This window comes from Rhinolophus sinicus, chromosome 5 (assembly GCF_057876585.1).
Source record: "Rhinolophus sinicus isolate RSI-liver-muscle chromosome 5, RSI-T2T, whole genome shotgun sequence".
Classification (NCBI taxonomy): domain Eukaryota; kingdom Metazoa; phylum Chordata; class Mammalia; order Chiroptera; family Rhinolophidae; genus Rhinolophus; species Rhinolophus sinicus.
The window spans coordinates 66,868,123-66,890,291 of NC_142505.1; the positions used below are offsets into that span (position 1 = coordinate 66,868,123).

Genomic DNA, 22,169 nt, shown 5'->3' on the forward strand with positions numbered 1-22,169 from the left:
ATATCTATGGCATCATGTGCTTGGCATTGAAGCAGTGGACAGCCATGCACTTGGAACATGTAACACTTTGCAGAACGGTACCAAGGCCCAGAGGAAGAAGAGCATAGGCATGTAAGCAACAATCTTGCAACTGGTTGAAGACCTAGAAGAACCAAAGAAAAAAATAATCCCGTGCGAAGAGAAAGCAGATGGAAGATTGCATGCTGTTGTCTAAGCGTAGAATCCAAGAGGAGGTGGTAAGGAAACTTGTGCAGGAGCTTCTCACAGGTCAGGAATTAGCCAGACTGCAGCCTGAAGGACCTGGGGCTCTCCACTGGTTGCCTTGCTGGATCTCAAATTCCTCTGTGGGGTCCTTCATCCATCAGGTAATATTGTAGGGGATTGAGCCACAGTTCTGCTTTCATAATCTCAGCAATCCTGTTGAATTCTAGGAGACTATGGTCTAAGAACCAGTTGAAGAAACTGAGGATGGTGTTCCCCTCCTGTTTCCTGTGGCTATGGGACTGGGGGTGTTGGCCCTGGTGCCAGCAGATTGGAATGGAAAGGGACACCATCCAGCCAGAGGATCTGTGCACATATTCCTTGATGAGCCCCTCTTTTCAGAAGTAGAGGTTGCTTTGAAAGATGAGCCTGAATTTGCAGCCTATTTTAGGGTGTTTAAGCTCCTCAACTTCCAAATTGATGATGTACCTCATCATGTCCTCATCTTGGCCACTGGTCATAGGTGACAGCTAGGGATGGTTCCGAAAAGCAGTGACCCAAAAACCTGGGATATTCTGGATACTTCCACACTGCATATGGAGCCTTTGCATCCAGCCAAATTGCCCTCCAGCTGAAGGAAGGCCCTGTCTACCTGGGCACTTATGTTTGACAGCTCCTGATCAATGGCCTCTAGTGAGTCCATGCAGTTATTGATCTTCGGACCCCTGGCACCTGTCTCCTGTTTCACTCCTACCACCTTTTTCTCCTTCTGTGTTGCCTTCTTTTCCTCCACCACCTCCTCTGCTACTCCCTCCCTTTCTGGTGTCGCTGAGATGGCACACTTTTTTGTCATCACTTCCTTGGCCTTTGCCCCAGACATCATTTGAGACCCCAACTCCCCTGCGCCACAGGCTTCTAGAAATTTCTCCCCAGCAGGACCGCTCAGTTCTCTATGCTGACAGCCATTTCCTGTCTATTGTCTGCTGCCACTGAGGCAGAGGCAGAGGCTGCTTCCAGGCCCTCCGTAGCCTCTTTCTGGCCCATTTTAGTCATTGCACAGCTGCAACTCCCAGCAACTTGAATGCAGAGCACAGGGCCACAGCCCCAGTGGGCCTGAGATGGGCCTCCCTCCAAGGCAGTTTCCAAACTGCCATCACATGTGTCTCCTCGGTTTTCTTGCTCTGGCCCTGGTTCAGGTCCTGATGTCCTGGAGCACGGTCAGGAGTAACAAGGCCACAGGTTTTAGAGACAGGAAGGTTGTTGCCCTCATCCAGGCCACTCGTTTTGGTAGAAGTCAGACCCGCAGAATGAGAGAGCGATCCTTGTCCTCTGCAGAAGCCATGTCTTACTGGTTTTGATGATATTGTAAATGAGGTTGTTTTCTTAATTTCCTTTTTGCACGGTTCATTGTTAATATATAGAACTGCAACAAATTTCATTTTATTTTTAAATAAAAATTTAAATATCTAAGGTGTACAGCATAATGTGTTGATATACATATACATGATGAAATGATGAGTACAGTCGAGCTAGTTAACATATCTCCTCATAGTTCCCAGTTTTTTTGTGATGCGAGCATCTGACATCTACTCTCTGAACAAATTTCTCGTATTCAATGCAGTATTATTAACTAGAGTCATAATGCTATATGTTTGCTCTCTAGACTTATTTATCCCGCAAACTGCAACTTTGTCCCTTCTGACCGACATCTCCCCCTCCCCCACCTCCGCAAATTCCCTGTTAACCACCATTCTGCTCTCTGCTCCTGTGTTTGTCCTTTTAGATTCCACATATGAAGGAGATCATGAAGGGATTTTTTTCTTTCAGTGTCTGGAAGCTCAGACGATAAAATCAAGAGTAAACAAGTGGGATTCCACCAACTAAAAAGCTTCAGTGCAGCAAAGGAAACAACCAAATAGAACATTAGCCTGTGGATTGGGAGCAGATACATGCCAACTACATGTCTGGTAAAGGGTAGATATCCAATAAAACAGCTCAATAACAAAGAAACAAACAACCTGATTAAAACATTGACAAAGGATCTGAATAGACATTTTTCTGAATAAGACGTAAAAATGGCCAACGGCTGTATGAAACGGAGGAAATTGGTACAGCCATTCTGGGAAACAGTATGAAGGTTCCTCAACAAACTACAAATAGAAAATCCATATGCACCAGCAGTCTCTTTTCTGTGTATAGAGCCACAGAGAATGAAATCAGAACCTCAGAGAGAGAAATCTCCTTCTTCAGGGGCCTCCCAGGCTGGCAGTGCCCACCAGGTGGCTGTGCCACCCTGAGGGCTCAGTGCCAGGACTGGCCCTCTGTGCCCTGGGGAGGGAAGGGCCCAAAGCACCCCTTCCTCCCCGGGCCCATCCAGGCTGGCTGGAAGCTCAGGTTGGCTAGATGCCCATGGCAGGGACAGGGGTGCAGGGAGATTGAAAGGCTGTGTCAGGGCACCTGAGGAAGGAGGGCTAGGACGGGGCTGGGGTGGCAGCCTCCCATGAGGCTCCTGGAGCTAATACTGCCTGTGGGGTCCAAGCTGCAGGAGCAGCTCCCTAGGGAGTCCCACAACCTCCCCTGGAGAAGATGGGCCTCCTGCACTGTCCCTGGGCCAGGGATGCAGGGGAGGGTTACCGGGAGAATATTCCCTACCAATGACCTTCAAGTGCCCAACTCGAAACCCTGGGTTTATCCTAGGGGCACAAGGATGGTTCAACATACGCAAATCCATCAATGTGATACCTCACCTAAACAAAATAAAGGACAAAAATCATACCATTATATCAATTGACGCAGAAAAAGCATTTGACAAGATACAACATCCATTTATGATTAAAACACTTCATAAAATAGGTATAGAAGGAAACTACCTTAACATAATAAAGGCCATATATGACAAACCCTCAGCTAATCTCATAATTAAGGTGAAAAACTGAAGACTTTTGCTCTACGTTCAGGAACACGACAGGGCTGTTCCCTATCACCTCTGCTTTTCAACATAGTTTTGGAAGTCCTCGCCACAGCAATAAGGCAAGAGAAAGAAATAAAAGGCATCCAAATTGGGAATGAAGAAGTTAAATTGTCACTCTTTGCAGATGACATAATACTATATATAGAAAACCCTAAAGACTCCACCAAAAAGCTATTAGAAAAATTCAACGAATACAGTAAGGTTGCTGGCTACAAAATCAATGTACCAAAGTCATCGCATTCCTATATACTAACAATGAATTCTCAGAAAATGAAATAAAAAAGAATCCTTTTGCAATTGTAGCAAAAAGAATAAAATACCTAGGAATAAACTTAAGCAAGGATGTGAAAGACCTATATGCTGAAAACAATAGGACATTTAAAAAAAATTGAAGAAGACACAAAGAAATGGAAAGACATTTCATGCTCATGGATTGGAAGAATCAACATAGTTAAAATGGCCATATTACCCAAAGCAATATACAGATTTTATGCAATCCCCATCAAAATCCCAGTGGCATTTTAAAAAAAAATAGAACAAGAAATCATCAGATTTTTTTGGAACCACAAAAGATCCCTAACAGCCAAAGCAATCTTAAGAAAAACAACAGTGCTGGAGGTATCACACTCCCTGCCTTTAACTTGTACTACAGGGCAAAAATAATCAAAACAGCATGGTATTGGCAGAAAACAACAGACACATAGACCAATGGAATAGAACTGAGAACCCAGAAATAAAACCACAAAAATATGGACAGACAATTTTTGACAAAGAAGCAAAAAACATACAATGGAGAAAAAACAGCCTCTCCAATAAATAGTGCTGGGAGTATTGGAAAGCCACATGCAAAAGAATGAAACTGGACTGCTATCTGTCACCATGTACCAAAATTAATCCAAAATGGATCAAAGACTTAAGCATACGACCTGAAACAATAAACTATAGAAGAAAACATAGGTACTAAACTTATGGACCGTGCTTTCAAAGAGCATTTCATGAATTTGACTCCAAAGGCAAGGGAAGTAAAAGCTAAAATAAATGAATGGGACTGTATCAAACTTAGAAGCATCTGCACAGCAAAAGAAACCATTGACAAAATAAAGAGGCAACCAACAGAATGGGAGAAGATTTTTGCAAACAGTGTCTCCAATAAGGGGCTAATATCCAAAATATACAATGAACTCATGCAACTCAACAACAAAAAAATGAACAACCCAACTGAAAAATGGGCAGAGGACCTGAAGAAACATTTCTTCAAAGAGGACATACAAATGGCAAATAGACATATGAAAAAATGCTCAACATCACTAATCATCAGAGAAATACAAATTAAAACCACAATGAGATGTCACCTCACCCCAGTTAGAATGGCTATCGTCAACAAGACAAATAATAACAAGGGTTGGAGAGGCTGTGGAGAAAAAGGAACCCTCATACACTGTTGGTGGGAATGCAGATTGGTGCAGCCGCTATGGAAGGCAGTGTGGAGGTTCCTCAAAAAACTACGAATAAAATTGCCATATGACCCAACTATCCTTCCCCTACCCAAAAAATCTGAAAACATTTATCCATAAAGACACGTGTGCTGCACTGTTCATTGCAGCTTTGTTTATGGTGGCCAAGACATGGAAACAACCAAAATGTCCTTTGATAGATGAATGGATAAAGAAGTTGTGGTATATATACACAATGGAATACTATTGAGCGGTAAGAAAAGATGAAATAGGAACATTTGTGACAACATGGATGGATGTTGAGAGTATAATGCTAAGCAAAATAAGTCAGACAGAAAAGCAGAGAACCATATGGTTTCACTGATGTGCAGTATATAAACCAAAATCAATGAAAGAACAAGAGAAACAAATGAGAAACAAAAACTCATAGACACAGACATTAGTTTAGTGGTACCCAGAGGGTAAGGGGAGAGGGGGTGGTAGGTGAGGGTAAAGGGGATCAAATATATGGTGGGAAGGAGAAGTGACTCTGGGTGATGAACACACAGTGTGATTTATAGATGATGTAATACAGAATTGTTCACCTGAAATCTATGTAACTTTACTAACAATTGTCACCCCAATAAACTTTAATTGAAAAAAAAAAAGAATCACAAAGTATGACAAATAGAAATCAAGCACTATTTAACTGCTACATTAAGTTCCTTAAATGTACTTTCTTTTGATTTTGAGGGTGGTTGGTTAATGTTAAAAATATGACCTCTGGAAAGGAAACATCCAATTCATTTCCACCACTGACTAGTTAGGGTACCTGGGTAACCTTAAATTCCTCATTGGTAGAATTGTTAATGGAATGTCTTGTCATAATGCTTATAGGCTATTGTAAATATCGCTATGCCAAGTCGCCAATTATTTTTAATTTTAACATTGCTATTTATGAAGAAAAATAATACATTTCAAATTTAGCCATTTAAAAAATACCACACATATATAAAGCAACGATTTGAATACTTGAAAGATTTAAATTGAAATACTATACACTGTTAGTTAATCGATCCCTATTAGAAAAGTCAATAGCTTTAGAAGCTGACCTTCTGTACAATTGACTATTATTGTATTTGTCTTAGAGACAAGTGGTAGGAACAGAATCATTAAAGTGAAACATGAAGTATTTGATCTGACAAAAAAACCTGTTATAACTAATAAATGAATTCAGTAATGTGGCAGGATACAAAATTAATAGTCAGAAATCAGTTGCATTTTTATACACAAATAATAAATTATCTGAAAGAGAAATTAAGAAAACAGTCTCATTTACAATTCCATTTAAAAACACCTAGGAAGAAGTTTAACCAAAGAGGTGAAAGACCTGTACTCAGAAAATTATAAGACATTGACTAAGAAACTTAAGAAGATACAAATGAAAGCATAGACCGTGCTCCTGAATAAAATTTAACATTATTAAAATGTCCACACTATCCAAAGCAGTCTACAGATTCAATGCAATCTCTACCAAATACCAATGACATTTCTCACAGAACTAGAACTACTAACCCTAAAATTTATATGGCATGACAAAAGACCATGAATAGTCAAAGCAATCTTGAGAAAGAAGAACAAAGGTGGAGGTGTCGGAAGCAGGAGAGGGCTGTGGGGAGAGAGAAGGGCAGCGCAGAGTTAAGAAAAGACAGTAGCCACGAATACAATGCAAACTGCGGTGCCAAGGGAATCAGCCTCAGGCACTGACCGCCTAATCAGGCCAACACGTAGTTTTTATTGGTAAACTTCTAAAGAGGTAAAAGATGGTTAATCTCAATATCTGTGTGTTAGTAGCCTGCTGGCTGTCTTTCTGAACGTTCCCATTGTGTTCCAGCTTGTACTTTGCCTTCACACACACACATCTCCAAGGAATCCATTGAAGGGGAGGGAGCGATATAATTCCATCGGGTCTCAGTTTGCTGAGACGTCCCCTCAAAGGAGCTTTCCCAATATATCTCCTACGGGCCTCAGTTTGCTGAGGCACTCCCTTGTGAAATCCTGGGAAAAGCGCGGGGAGAACAAACGGTTTGGCAACTGTAAGGCAACATCGAGGTATCACACTACCTGTAGTCATCAAAACAGCACGGTACTGGCATAAAAACAGATGCATAGATCAATGGAACAGAATGGAGAGCCCAGAAATAAACCCATGCCTATCCAGTCAATTAACCTATGACAAAGGAGGCAAGAATATGCAATGGGGTAAAGACAGACTCTTCACTAAGTGGTTTTGGGAACACTGGACAGATATGTGCAAAGCAATGACACTAGACCACTTTCTTACACCACATGCGGGAATAAACTAAAAATGGATTAAAGACTTAAATGTAAGACCTAAAACCATAAAATTCCTAGAAAAATACATAAGTAATACACTGCCTGACATTGATCTTAGCAATCTTTTTTTTGGATTAGTCTCCTCAGGCAAGGGAAGCAAAAGAAAAATAAACAAATGGGACTATGTTTAACTCAAAAGTTTTTGCACAGCAAAGGAAACCATCAACAAAATAAAATGGGAGAAAATATTCAACAAAATAGAATGGGAGAAGGTATTCTCAAGTGACATATCCGATAACAGGTTAACATCCAAAATATATAAGGAACACATACAATTTAATGCCAAAAAAGCCAAACAAACACAAACAATCTGGTTAAAAATGGGCAGAGAACCTAAATAGACTTTTGTCCAAAGAGTACATACAGATAGCCAATGGACATATGAAAAGAGGCTCAACGTCACTAATCATCAGGGAAATACAAATAAAATCCACAATGAGATATCACTTCACACCTGTTAGGATGACCATCATCAAATAAATCAACAAACGATAGGTGTTGGTGAGGATGTGGAGATAAAAGGGAACACTCGTGTACTGTTGCACTGTTGTTGGGGTTGCAAATTTGTGCAGCCACCATGGAAAATAGTATGGAGGTTCCTCAAAAATTAAAAAATAGAACTATCATATGACCCAGCAATTCCACTTCCGGGTATTTATTTGAAGAAATCCAAAACAAAAATTTGAAAAAATATATGCACCCTTATGTTCATTGCAACACTGCTTGCAATAGCCAAGATATCAAGGCAACCTAAGGGTCCATTGATAGATGATTGGATAAAGATGTGGTACATATATACAATGGAGTATTACAAACACATGAAAAAGAATGAAATCTTACCATTTGTAACAACATGGATGGACCTAGAGTATATTATGCTAAGTGAAATAAGTCAGGCTGAGAAAGACAAATACCATATGATCTCACTTGTATGTGGAATCCAAAAAACAAAAACATGAAGAAACAAAACAGGAACAGGTTCATAGATACAGGGACCAAACTGATGGTTGTCAGATGGGAGCAAGGTTGGAGGTCTGGGGAAAAAGGTAAAGGGACTAAGAAGTTCAAATTGTAGTTACAAAATAGTCATGGGGATATAAAGTACAGCACAGGGAATATAGTCAATAATATTGTAAAAACTATATATGGTGTCAGGTGGGTTCTAGATGTATTGAGGGATTACCTCATAAGTTATATAAATGTCTAACCACCACACGGTACACCTGAAATTGATATAATATTACATGCGTACTGTCACTGAAAAAAAGTCACCACCCTCAGCCCAAGGCAACCATTCCCAAATTCCTTCCTTCTCTCCATCTCCTGCTTCCCCTACAATCAGAGGCTGTTCTCTTCCTCCTCCAGGGAGAGAGCCTGGCAAGTTTCCCCACGGAGGAACCATGTTCTCTGCTTGGTGGGAGTGTGTGTGTGTGGTGAGGGTTTACAGATCTGTGTAGACAAGTGACATGTTGTCGCTGACCATGGCCTCACCTGACGCCTCAGACCAAGTGAAGTTCTGGCCTGACTTGGAGGGAGATGAGGTCCGTCTCCATGGAGCCCACAGACAGAGCCCCTCACCGCAGCTGCATGTGCCAGCTGTGTGGGCTGGCCTCTGGCATGGGGGTGGGGTTACTCCCGCTGGATCCTTAGATGTGGTTGGCACTTTGTCTCATCTCCAAAGCCGCCAGTCTCGTGCTCTGACCTCCCAGCAGCTTCTCTGAGCCCCTCTGTGTTTCACAAAGGCTTCTGCTCACACAAGCTCAAGTGCATCCTGCCCTTGAAACTGAGAACTTCACCTGGATGCAGCCAGTTCAGGGTGGTCCCCATGACACACTGAGCAGCCCTAGATGTGCTTTCCTGACTTAGGAGAAGGGTCCTGTGCTCGGAGGGAGAGGGAGCAGGTGCGGGTGTCCAGGCCGCCCTTCTCCTGTGCTGGATGGCAGGGTCAGGCTGATCAGGTGAGTTATGATGGGGTGCGGCAGGGGCAGGGCAGGTGGGGGTGCAGACTTCCAGCTAGGTGGTCACTTCCAGGTACCTTCATTAACCCCACTCCCAGCACGTCTTCCCTCTGCCCCTAAGGTCTCAGCCCCAGGGTCTCAGCACCCTGTTTCCCCAAAAAAGCTCAAAATGGGCAAGGAGATCTGGGATGTAGGAAACTGTGTCCTACACCTTAGCATTGTGTTTACATCATGACCAAGAATCTGTACTTCCAGGGATCTGTTCTAAAGTCAGATTCGTGGATGCAGATGTCCCCTTCAGCTCGGTGATGGAAATCAGAAATGGCCTATGTGGTCTCAGACACTAGATCCCAGATGCACATGGTGGGTCCATGCGTGTCTCACGTCAGAGAACCCCAAAGACCCTGCCTGCACCTGGACACCAGGCACTGACGTTAGCGGCTGCTGAGTGTTATTTGTCCATATGGACCAGGATGAGTAGATCCCATCCCCTCTCCGTGGATATTAGTGTTCGTTCCAGTTTCCTGCTGTTTGAACCAGTGCTGTGAGGAATGCCTTGTAAATACATCTTGTAAAACGTCTTTGAAACATTGCGCAAGCCTGTCTGTGGGTCACATCCTAGGGTGAGCACTGCTGGGGGAGGGGAGCCCCTGCGGACCTGGGATGGGTCCTGTGTCCTGTCCTTCCAGAGGAGGGGCATTTCCCACTTCTGTTCAGGGGTCTGCTGGGACCTCTGCTTGCTCACCGTGTCCCTAGGGCTGGTCACCACCAGACCAGGACCCTGCCAGTCTGATGGTGACAATGCTCTCTCTGCACTGTTTACATCTGTGTGTCCCCATCGGGAGGACTGGCATTTCTGACATGTATTGGTGGTAGGTGTTGCCTCTTGTTGGAATTGCATGTGATTGCTCTTTGTCATTTTTGAAACATTGATTTTTGAGAAGTTTTTGCACCAAAGGGATGTTAAATCTTTCTTTGATTCGGGGTTGTGAAAAATGCTTTGGGGTTTCTGGTTTGTTTTCCAGCTTCTTACATTTTTTGTGATTCTGTTTTGGCCACAGGAAGAGCCAGCTGCTTCCTGTCTGTCTTCTAAGGCTGATGTCACATGTGAACAGTGGTGTCTACCCCGAGATTAAGTACATACAGTATTTACTAAAAGGCTTTATTTATACATCTAATAGTTCATCTACCTGAGGTTTCACTTTTAAAAAAAATGAGTTCCAATTAAAACAGAAACGAGTTCCAATTAAAATGAATGAGTTCCATCAAAAGATTCATGGGCAGACACAAAAGGGAACCTATTCTATGCTTCCATTTAGAGGAATAATTACAGTAACAGAGACAGAAAAGAGATTGGGGTTGCCAGGGGTTGGGGAAGAAGGAATGGGGAGTGAAGCATGTGGGTGATGGATTTCGGTTCGGGAGATGAAATATTTCATAGCTAGAGGGTGACAATGGATGCCTGGTCTGCGAATGTACTAACTGCTCAGGAATGTGCAATGTATAACAATGTCTGTTGCATTTAATTACAATAAATTTAAACCCCAAATGTAAGTCATCACATAAATATGACAAAAAATTAAAATTAAGCCAAACAACAAATGTAAACAATAAGAGGGAAGGGAAAGAATGTTCTGGTGGAGGACAGGGTTAAAGCTGTGGAACAGGAAATAGTTCTGAAGGGCATTCCAGAGCCTGCCACCCCTGCAGGGGTGCGGGGCGCAGTGACAGCTCCATGTCCCCTGAAGGCACCAGAGCTGGAGCTGGTGCAGGTGATGGCTCTTCCCCTTCCCCCATGGTTGCTGGGCACAGTGACAGGTCCAGGTCCATTCTCAGAAGGCTGCCCTCTTCTCAGAAGGACCTCGAGGGAGCAGAAAGCATTTTCCAGGGAATGGGAGCATGCTGGGTCATACCAGCAAACCAGGGGAGACAGACTCTTCTGCAGATCATGAGACTTTTGGTGTCACCCCACATATGCACCACACATTACAGGAGAATAAGCTGAGGCCTTCTCTCCTGCAGCCTCTCCATACTGGGGTCATCTCCTCCTGGTTACAGGGTCCCAGAGTGGAAGACACAGGACCCAGACCTTGTTCTCTTCAGGTGCCCAGGAATGACCCTGTCTCAGACAGACCCCTGGGCACTTCGAGGTTGTCCTGCCCATCAGCCTGGTGTCTCTGCCCTCCCTATCTGTGGGAACCGGACATGGTGTCCAGAGACTGGATGCCCCTCCCCCATAGCAGAGCTACCTCCAACCTCTTACTTCTTGTCCCCTTGTCATCTCCCAAGTGTGTACACCTCTTCTTACCCCCAGTGTGCATGTGTGTGTGTGTGTGTGTGTGTGCGTGTGTGTACCTGTGTCTGTGTGGAGATGCCCAGAGGAAAGGGCCCCACATGGGAAGGGGACACCAGGATCTCAGGGCCTCTCATTTCCAAAGCAAACCCTGTGGTAGGGTTAAGCCAGGGCCCAGGGTGAGATGTAGGTCATGGCCGTTGTAGTACAGACTGGGGACGTAGCAGGTGCCGCAGTCAGTCAGCCTCGGGGTACAAAAAAAGTGCAGACTGTGAGAGGACCTCTGTTAGTATTAAGGGGTGCCAAGTAGATTCTCGAGCTGCTCAGGGCACTGTCCATCAGTAGATTGAAACCCTCAAAATTCTAATGACCAAATATAGAGAAAGACGCCCGTTTCTTAAGGAACTGTGGGTGTGGTTTTTGGTACCTGGATTAAGTTAGAATCCACTACACAGAAAACCCACAGAGTGGTTCAAAGAGCTGTATTGGCAAAAGCACTGACTGAGATGGTGCAAAGCGAAGAAAGGCCTGTAGGTCCACCGACTTTCTGCAGGCAGGAAACCCGCTGAGCACATGGCCGTGTCCCAATGTCTCCTTCAGAAGTGGCCAAAGGGAGTAATGAACACGTGGGAAAAGAAGGCGGTCTTAGGGGACAGAGTGAAGGGAAAAATGGACAGGGAACCACTCCAAGTCACAAACATCAGGGAATACCCTCTCCCCTGGTTAACAAGTCCTAACATTGTCCAAGGGACTGAACTTCCCAGGACTGTGACTGCCCTGTGTTCCCAGTCTTCTTTCTCACAGGACTGCAGTCACATGCTCTCTGTCCCCACGCAGGTGCTGAGCCCGTGGGAGCTTAGTAACTTCTCATTTAGTTCCAAGGTGTATGACTTACAGGGCCCTCTGGGAGGGATACCATGAGATCCTGGATTCAAGTGTGATACCCTGATGAGATGGGACCTGGGGGACCTGAGATGCAAGATGGGGTGAAGACACCTGACACACACAAGGGACATGAACTATGGTGGCCAAGACTGAGAGCTGGAGCAGACGGCTTTCAGGGACCTGGGCCTGTCACCTTTTCCTGAACCCATGCCCTTTGCCCAGGACTTCGCAGTTTCTCTGCACCTTGAATGAGACTCCCCAGGAGCCCCTCCCCACTCCCGCTGTTTCCAACAGCGCTGTTTATTCCTGCCTGTCCCCTGGGAGATTCCAAGCCCCTGGGGACCTGGAACTAGATTACTGCCCCTCCCTCACCCTGTCACTCCTATACCTCCTAATCTTCCCTGGGCAGAACCTCTCCGGGATTCATACCTGGGGAAGTGGAGGACTTTGCCTCCATGTGGACTGTCGGCCCCAAGCCCAGACTCTCACTTTATGACCTCCCACTTTGCAATGGTCTCTCCCACTCAGCCCCGCTACAGCCACCTGATACCCGCCCAGGTGGCTTTGACGTCCAGGGCCCCACACTCTTTCCACCCACTCTGACCGTATGCTCACTCCATAGGTCACACACGCTCCCCACCAGCCCCACCTTTCCACTTCACCCCTCCCACCTGCCTGTACCCCTCAGACTGTGACTGACTGCCATGTGTGCCTGTTTATGTCCCCTAGTCAATACTTTGAAGCGGCTGATGGTATTAGGAGGTGGGGCCTTGGGAGGTAGGTAATGAGGTTTAGATGCAGTCAGGACTGTGGAGTCCTAAGGATGGGATTGGTGCCCTTAGAAGAAGAAGAGACCAGACCCTTCTCTCCTCTCTAGCAGGACCCATGGAGAAGGCAACCATCTGCCAGCCAGGAAGAAGACACTCTTCAGAAACCCACCATGTTGGCTCCCTGAACTGTGAGAAATAAGTGTGAGCCCTCAGACCTGTGGTGTCTGTGATGGTGCATGAGCTGCGTGAGGCAGAGGCCTCACCTTACCAATGCCCTCCCTTCTGAGCCCCGATGTCCCTCCATGGGACTGCCAGCCCCACACCCTCTACACACTACCAGGTGTGCCCTGGCCACCGGGGCATGTAGACCAGGCCTTCCTCTTGTCAGTAGACAGCATGTGGAGCCCTCCACCCTTCCCCAGGCTTAGAGGAGAAACAAGGAGTTGCCCCCACCAGGACTCCTCCCATTGCACTGGAGGGCTTCCCAATGGCCTCAGAGAGTCTCCGCTGATGCTACCCTCCAGGCCAGGGGAACTAGGCTGGCCTTATCATCCTCGTCTCAGGTGTGTCCCCCCACCCATGTTCTTAGAGGCAAAGGGGCCGCTGGGGGGCCAGTGGGGTCACAGACTTCCTAGCATGTCTCTCTGACCACAAACCCAAGGACCCTCCACCACTTTCCTTCTCTCTTTCTATCTCATCTCTATCTCTGGGCCTGGACCTCATGGGCACAGTTACTCTGGAGCACAACCTTCTTTCTGTTTTTCTGCAGAATTAATGTATGTGACTGGCACCCTGCAACATGGGCGGGGGGCGTGCAGAACTGGGGCTGTGAGCTCTAAGCCAGGAAGCCTCTCTTCCTGCCCATGGCCACCCAGCCCCACCCAGGAATACCCTGTTGCCCCTCCTCCACCCTTAGTTCGTGGCGGAACTGTGCATGGCTGGGGGTTGTAAGAAAGCCTGGGAGCTTCATTCCTCATCTTCCATGAATTCAATCAAGCCTCTATTTTTCTGGAATTTTCTGCAGGACGGCTGGTTCCACAGCTTACAGTAAACTTCCCAATGCCCACTGCTTGCCCAGTGCCCCATGGACTACAGCAACCTCTCCCACCTTCAGCCCTTTGAATTTTAGGGGCAGGAGATAATGGGGGTTGGGGCTCTGGGGACTGTCACTGTGCCATTTCCAGCCTGACCCACATCTCCCCATTTCCCCTCCTGGATAAGTGATGCCTTGGGCCATTTGAGGTTGGCCAAGGGTGTGTGGCAACCACCAGGCTCATCCACTCACCTGGTAAATGCGAAGGCCCACTTTGTAACAGCAACACAGATGACCTCAGCTTTCCTTTCTCTGTGCCCAGATGTAAAAGGCCCATGCCCAGGTGACCAGGGCCCAAGGAGGCACAGGGCTGGGCATTGGGTGCCATGTGTTGGAGTTCCCTTCCCTGGCAGCTTCCTGGGGGAGATTGTCCTTCCAGCTCACCCCTGCACCCCATCCCACTGACTCTTCCTGCTGTAAACCCACACTACCGGAACAGCCGCAATTCACAGGCCTGTGCCCACAGCCGCCTCCACAGAACCTCCTACCTGGCCAATGATCCCATTATTCCAGAACATGTCCTGTTCATTCTGCCTGCCCTCTGCCAACCTGGCATCTCCAGGCCACTTTATACCACACCTGTCTTGGGTCCTCCATCCTGCACCCCGACCCCCAGGGCTCTGGGTCGGTGGACCCATGGTTGTCAAGTGAGTTTGGCAGTCTGGCCTGTCCCTGAAAGAGGCCATCAGCCCCCTCAGGAGCCCTCCTTTCCTGCCGGTCGCGGTGGCCCGGACACACAGGGCACAAAGAGTCGGGACAAACCAGGGGACGGAGGGAGCAGCACCCCATCACACCGCACGCCCTCAACTCCAGGAGAGACCACCACAAGGGGAAGAGCAGGCACCGAGGCACACAACCCTCACAACCAGGGTGCCTGGGGTCTGCCGCTCACCTCCCGCGGGTGGGTTCCTGGGCGGGGCTCGGAGCCCACTGGCCCTCCGGAGACCCTGGCGGCCCGCCCCGGGGACTTCAAGGTTGACTGCCAAAGCCCGGGCACTGCCTCCTTAGCGGAGCCCAGGCCGGGCACGAACCACTCCGGTGGAGAAGCTGCCACTTCAACACAGCCTCAGTGCGTCTGTCCCAGTCCGTGTGCCCGCCTGTTCGTCCCTCCCCCTCCCCCACCCCATGTCTGTCTGCCTCTGTGACATGCCTGTTGGGCTCTGGCTCTCGCTCAGGAGCTGCCTCCCTGCGAGCCAGCCCCCTCTGTCTCTGTCTCTGTCCATCTCTCTGTATGTCTAGATACATACATGTACATATACGTGTATTTTTCCACCTCGCTCCCTCTTACTCCTCCTCCCGATCTGTCTGTCGGTCCCTGTCCTGCGGGGACTCTAGACCCTCTGCCCACACAAGAATGCAGGTTATGGCGAGGCCAAGAAGGAACACCAAGGGAGCCATGGATAGGGTGTTCCGGTTTGCGTTCGGGTTATGTTTCGGTTTAGGATTACATTTAGGTTAAGGTTAGGGTTAGGTTTAGGGTTAGGGTTAGGGTTAGGGTTAGTGTTAGGTTAGGGTTAGGGTTAGGGTTAGGGTTTAGGTTTAGTGTTAGGGTTAGGGATAGGGTTAGGTTAGGGTTAGTGTTAGGGTTTAGGTTAGGCTTATGTTTAGGGTTAGGGTTACGTTTAGGTTAGGGTTATGGTTACGGTTAGCATTAGGTTTACAGTTAGGGTTAGGGTTAGTTTAGGTTAGGGTTAGGGTTAGGCTAAGGGTTAAGTTTACGGTTAGGGTTAGAGTTAGTTAGGGTTAGGTTTAGGGTAATGGTTTAGATTTACGTTTAAGGATAAGTTTAGGGTTAGGGTTTGGGTTAGGTTTAGGGTTAGGGTTACAGATAGTTTAGGGATAAAATTAGGGTTAGTGTTATGTTTAGTGTTTGGGTTAGTGTTTAGGGTCAGGTTTAGTTTTAGGGTTTGGTTTAGGGTTAGAGTTAGGCTTAGGTTAAGGTTAGGTTTAGGGTTAGGGTTAGGGTTTAGTGTTAGGGTTAGTTTTAGGGTTAGGTTTAGGGTTAGGACTGTTTAGGTTAGTTTTAGGGTTAGGGTTAGGGATTAAGTTTACTGTTACGGTTAGGGTTAGGTTAGGGATAGGGTTAGTTTAGGGTTAGGGTTAGGGTTAGGGTTATGTTAAGGTTAGGGATAGAGTGAGGGTTAGGGTTAGGGTTACGTTAGGAATATGGTTAGGGTTATGTTAAGGTTAAGGTTAGGTTAGTGTTAGCATTAGGGTTAGGGTTATATTTAGGTTAGGGTTAGGGTTAGGGTTAGGTTTAGGTTTTGGTTTAGGGTTAGTTATGTGTAGGGTTAGGGTTAAGCTTAGTTTTAGAGTTAGGGTTAGGTTTAGTCTTTAGGGTTAGGGTTAAGTTAGAGTTAGGGTTTAGGGTTAGGTTTTGGGTTTATGGTTAGTGTTAGGTTATGGTTAATGTTAGGGTTTAGGTTTAGGGTTAGGGTTAGGGTTAGGTTTAGGTTTAGATTAGTTTTAGAATTAAGGTTAGGATAAGGGTTAGACTTTATGATTAGTGTTAGGTTAGGTTTAGTGTTAGGGTTTAGGGTTAGTTTTAGTTTAGGTTTAGGATTAGGGTTAGGGTTCAGGGTTAGATTTGGGTTCAGGTTTAGGGTTAGTATAGGATTAGGTTTAGGGTTAGGTTTACAGTTACGTTAGGGTTAGTTTTATGATTAGGGTGAGGGTTAAGGTTAGGTTATGTTTAGGGTTACGATTAGGGTTAGTGTTAGGGTTAGTGCTAAGGTTAAGTTTTATGGTTAGGGTTAGGGTTAGATTAGGGTTAGGGTTAGGGTTAGGGTTTGGTTTTGGTTTTTGGTTAGGGTTAGGGTTAGGTTTACGGTTAGGTTAGGGTTAGGGTTATGGTTAGGTTAGGATTAGGGTTAGGATAAGTTTAGGTTTAGATTTAGGGTTAGGGTTAGGGTTACTGTTATGTTAGTGTTCGGGTTAGGGTTAGGGTTAAGGTTTAGGGTTAGGGTTAGTGTAATGTTAGGGTTAGGGGTAGGGTTTGGGTTAGGGTTCGGGTTAGGGTTAGGTTTAGGGTTAGGGTTAGGGTTAGGGTTACGGTTACGTTAGGTTTCTGATTAGGGTTAGGGTTAAGTTTAGGTTTTAGGGTTAGGGTTAGGGTTGGGGTTAGTGTTAGGTCTAGGGTTAGGTTAGGGTTAGGTTTTAGGGTTTTTGGTTTAGGATTTAAGGTTTAAATTTAGGGTTAGGGTAGGGTTAGGGTTAGTGGTTAGGGTTAGGGTTAGGTTTAGGGTTAGGTTATGGGTTAGGGTTAGGGTTAGTGTTAGGGTTAAGTTGAGGGTTAGGGTTAGGTTTAGGGTTTTGGTTTAGGCTTAGGATTAGGGTTAGGGTTAGGGTTAAGGTTGGGTTAGGGTGGGATTGGGGTTTGGGTTGGGGTTTGGGTTGGGGTTGGGTTTAGGGGTTAATGTTAGGGTTAGGGTTATGGTTAGGTTTAGGTTTAGAGGTTGTTAGTGTTAGGGTTAAGGTTAGGGTTAGGGTTTAGGGTTAGGGTGATGGTCATGGTGATGGTGAGTGTTAGGGTGAGGGTTTAGGAAAGGGTGAGTGTGAGGGTGAGGTTGAGGGTGAGGGTGAGCGTGAGGGTTTAGGGTTACGTTTAGGGTTAGCGTTAGGGTTATGTTTTGGGTTTAGCGTTAGGGTTAGTGTTAGGGTTAGGGTTAGGTTTAGGGTTAGGGTTTAGGTAAGGGTTAGGGTTAGTGTTAGTGTTGGTTAGGGTTTATTGTTAGGGTTAGGTTTAGGGTTAGGGTTAGGGTTAGGGTTAGGGTTCGGATTAGAGTTAGGGTTAAGGGTTAGGGTTATGTTTAGGATTAGGTTCGGGTTAGTGTTAGGATTAGGTTAGTGTTAGGGTAGGATTAGGTTTATGTTAGCGTTAGGGTTAGAGATAGGGTTATGGTTAATGTTAGTGTTAGGGTTAGTTTAGGGTTAGGATTAGGGTTATTGTTTAGGGTTAGCTTTACGTTTAGGGTAGAGTTTGGGTTATGTTTGGGTTAAGTTTAGGTTAGGGTTAGGGTTAGAGTTCAGGTTAGGGTTTAGGGTTAGGGTTAGTGTTATGGTTAGGTTAGGTTTACGTTTAGGGTTAAGGTTAGGGTTAGGGTTAGGTTTTGTATTAGTGTTGAGTTAGGGTTAGTATTAGGGTTAGGTTTAGGGTTAGGGTTATGGTTAGATTAGGGTTTGGCTTATGGTTAGGGTTAGGGTTAGGGATTAAGGGTAGGGTTAGGGTTAGGGTTAGGGTAATTGTTAGGGTATAGATTTACGTTTAGGGATATGGTTAGGGTTAGTGCTAGGGTTAGGGTTAAGGTTAGGGTTAGGGTTAGGTTTTGTATTAGTGTTGAGTTAGGGTTAGTATTAGGGTTAGGTTTAGGGTTAGGGTTAAGTTTAAGCTTAGGGTTAGGGTTTGGGTTAGTTTTAGGATTTAGGGTTAGGGATAGGTGTAGGGTTAGGATTAAGTTTAGGTTTCAGGTTAGGTTTAGCATAAGTTTAGGGTTAGGTGTATGGTTAGGTTTAGGGTCAGTGTTAGGGTAGGTTTAGGATTAGGGCTAAAGGTAGTGTTAGGCTTTATGGTTAGGGTTAGTGTTAGGGCTAGGATTATGTTAGGGTTAGGGTTCTGGTTAAGGTTAGTGTTGGTTTAGGCTTATATTTAGGATTAGGGTTAGGGCAACGGCTAGGTTAGGGTTAGTGTTAGGGTAAGGGTTAGGGTTAGGTTTTGGGTAAGGGTTATGGATATTCTTAGGGTTAGTGTTACGTTTAGGTTAGGGTTAGGGTTAGGGTTAGGATTAGGGTTAGGTTAAGATTAGGGTTAGGTTTAGGATAGGATTAGTTTTTATGGTTAGTGTTAGGGTTAGGGTTAGGTTAAAGTTAGGGTTAGATTTAGGTTAGGGTTCGGGTTAAGGTTAGGGTTAGGGTTAGCTTAGGGTTAGGGTTAGGGTTAGGGATTAGGGTTAGGGTTAGTTTTAGGGTTTGTTTAGGGTTACGGTTAGGGTTACGGTTATGGTTAGGTTAGGTTTCAGATTAGGTGTAGGGTTAGGGTTAGGGTTAGCTTTAGGTTAGGATTTGTGTTAGGGTCAGGTTTAAGGTTAGCGTTAGTGTTAAGGTTAGGTTAGGGTTAGGATTTGGGTTAGTTATAGGGCTAGGGTTAGGTTAGGGTCAGGGTTAGGGTTAGTTTTAGGGTTAGGGTCGTGTTTACAGATAGGGTTAGGGTTAGGTGTTGGATTATGGTTTGGGTTAGGGTTAAGTTTAGGATTAGGGTTTGGTTTAGGATAAGTTTAGGTTTAGGGGTAGGGTTATGGTTAGTGTTAGAGTTAGGTTAGGATTAGGGATAGTGTTTAGGTTAGGGTTATGGTTTAGGGTTAGGTCAGCCCTAAACCTAACCCTGAACCTAACCCTAAACATAAACATTTCCCAAAACGTAACCCTAAACCCTAACCCTAAACCTAACGTTAATCCTAACACTAACCTAAGCCTAACAGTAACCCTAACCCTACGGTTAAACCTAAACCTTAATCTTAACACTAACCCTAACCCTAATCCGAACACTAACATAACCGTAAACCATAACCTAACCCTATCCCTAACCCTAACCGTAACCAAACACTAACGCTAACCATAACATTAACCTTAACCCTAATCCCTAACAGTAACCCTAACCCTAACACTAACCTAACCCTAACCCTAACCCTAACCCAATCTCTAACCCTTTTCCTAGCCTTAACACTACCCCCACCCTAATTCCTAACCCTAACCCTAACCCTAACCCTAAACTAAACCTAATACTAAAACTATCACTAACCATACCCCTCAACCCAAAATTAACCCTAACCATAACCCTAACCTAACCCTAACCCTAACCCTACCCTAAACCTAAAACGTAACCCTAAACCCTAAATGAACCCTAAACATAAACCCTAAACCTAAACCTATTCTAACCCTCACCCTAAACCATAACACTAACCTTAACGCTAAACCTAATCTAACCCTAAACCTCACACTAACACTAACCCTAACCTAAACCTAACCCTAATCCTAACCTAACCCTAACCCTAACGCTAATCATAACCCTAACCCAAAACATAACCCTAACTCTAACCCTGAACCTAACCTAACCGTAACCTTAAACCTAACCCTAAATATAACCCTAACCCAAACCCGAACCCTAACCTTACCATATCCCTAACCATAACCCTAACCATATACCCTAACCCTAAACCTAAACCTAAAGTAACCCTAACCATAAATCCTAACTATAACACTAACCTAACACTAACCCTAATTCCTAACCCTAACCCTAAACTAAACCTAACCCTAACCTCACCCTAACCCTAACCCTAACTATCGCAAACCCTAACACTAACCTAACCGTAACCCTAACCGTGACTTAACCCTAACCCTGACACTAACTATAACCCTAAACTAACCCTAACTGTAGCCCTAACCCTAAATATAAACCCATCCCTAACCCGAACCCTAACCCTAACCTAACCCTAAACCTAACCCTAATCCTAACCCTAACCCTAACCCTAACATAACCGTAACACAAAGACTAACCCTAAGCATAAGCCTAACCCAAACACAAAACTTAACCCTATCCCTAACTCTAACCCTAAACTAACCCTGACCCTAACCATAACCGTAAACATAACCCTAAACTGAACCTAACGCTAACCCTAACCCTAACCTTAAACCTAACTGTAACATAAACCTAACCGTAACCATAAACCTAAATCTAACCCTAACCCAAAACCTAAACCTACAAATAACACTAACCCTAACCGTAAACCCTAAACCTAACACTAACGCTAATCCTAACCCGAACCTTAACCCTTAACCCTAACCTTAACCCTAACCCTAAACATAACCATAACCATGTCCCTAAAACTAACAATAAATCCTTACCCTAACCCTAACCCTAACCCTAACCTAAGCCTAACCCTAACTCTAAGGCTAACCCTAAACCCTAAACTTAACCCTAACCTTAACCCTAATCCAAACACTAATCTAACTTTAACTCTAAACCTAACCCTAACCAAACATAACGCTATCACTAACCCTATACCTAACCCTAAACCTAATCCCTAATCCTAAACCCAACCCTAACCCTAACCCTAACCTAAGCCTAACCCTAACCCTAACCTAAGGCTATCTCTAAACCCTAACCTTAACACTAACGCTAACACTAATCCAAACACTAACCTAACCGTAACCCTAAAACTAATGCTAACCCTAACCTAACTCTAAAACTAAACCTAACTCTAACCTTAAAACTAATCCCTAACCCTAACCCTAACACTAACCCTAACCCTAACCCTATCCTAACTGAAAACCTAAACCTAACCCTAACTTAAGCGAAACCCAAATCCTAACCCTAAACCTAACCCTAACCCAAACCCTAACCTAGTGCTTTACCCTTAACCTAACATTAACCCTACAGCCTAACCTAAGAGTAACTGTAAAACTAACCCTAAACCTAACCGTAACCTAACCCTAACCCTAGACCTAACCCTAACCATAACCCTAACCCTGCCCCTCACGTTATCACTAAAGCTAACTCCTAAGTGTAACCCTACCCCTAAACTCTAAAATTATCATTAAACGTAACCCTAAACCCTAACCGAAAGCCTAAACGTAACCCGAACCCTAACCCAAGCCCTACCCTAACCCTAACCCTAAACCTAAACCTAACAATAACCATCAACCCTGCCCTAAACCTAAACTAACCCTAACCGTAATCCTAACCTTAAACCTAACCCTAATCTAAGCCTAATCCTAACATTAACCCTAAACCTACACCTAAACCTAAACCATAACACTAACCAAAACCTAACAATAACCCTAAAGCCAAAACCTAACCCTAAACCCTAACTCTATATTAACCCTAACCCTAAACCATAAACATAAACCTAACTATAACACTCACCCTAACCAACACTAACCCTAAACCCAACCCTAAACCTAACCGTAAACCTAACCCTAAACCGAACTCTAACCCTAACCCTTAACCTAACGCTAACCCTAAACGAAAAACTAACCCAAACCCTATCCCTAACACTAAACCCTAACTTTACCCCTAACATTAACCTAATGGTAAGCCGAAACCTACCCCTAACAGTAAGTCTAACACTAATCCCGAAACCTAACCCTAACCCTAACCCTAACATAACCCTAAC

At 45.1% G+C, this 22,169-nt stretch overlaps 1 pseudogene; it reads right to left on the reverse strand.

Moving 5' to 3' along the window:
* Nucleotides 1-163: 163 nt before the first annotated feature.
* On the reverse strand, nt 164-2,117 carry LOC148758257 (testis-specific Y-encoded-like protein 4; annotated as a pseudogene).
* Nucleotides 2,118-22,169: the final 20,052 nt, after the last annotated feature.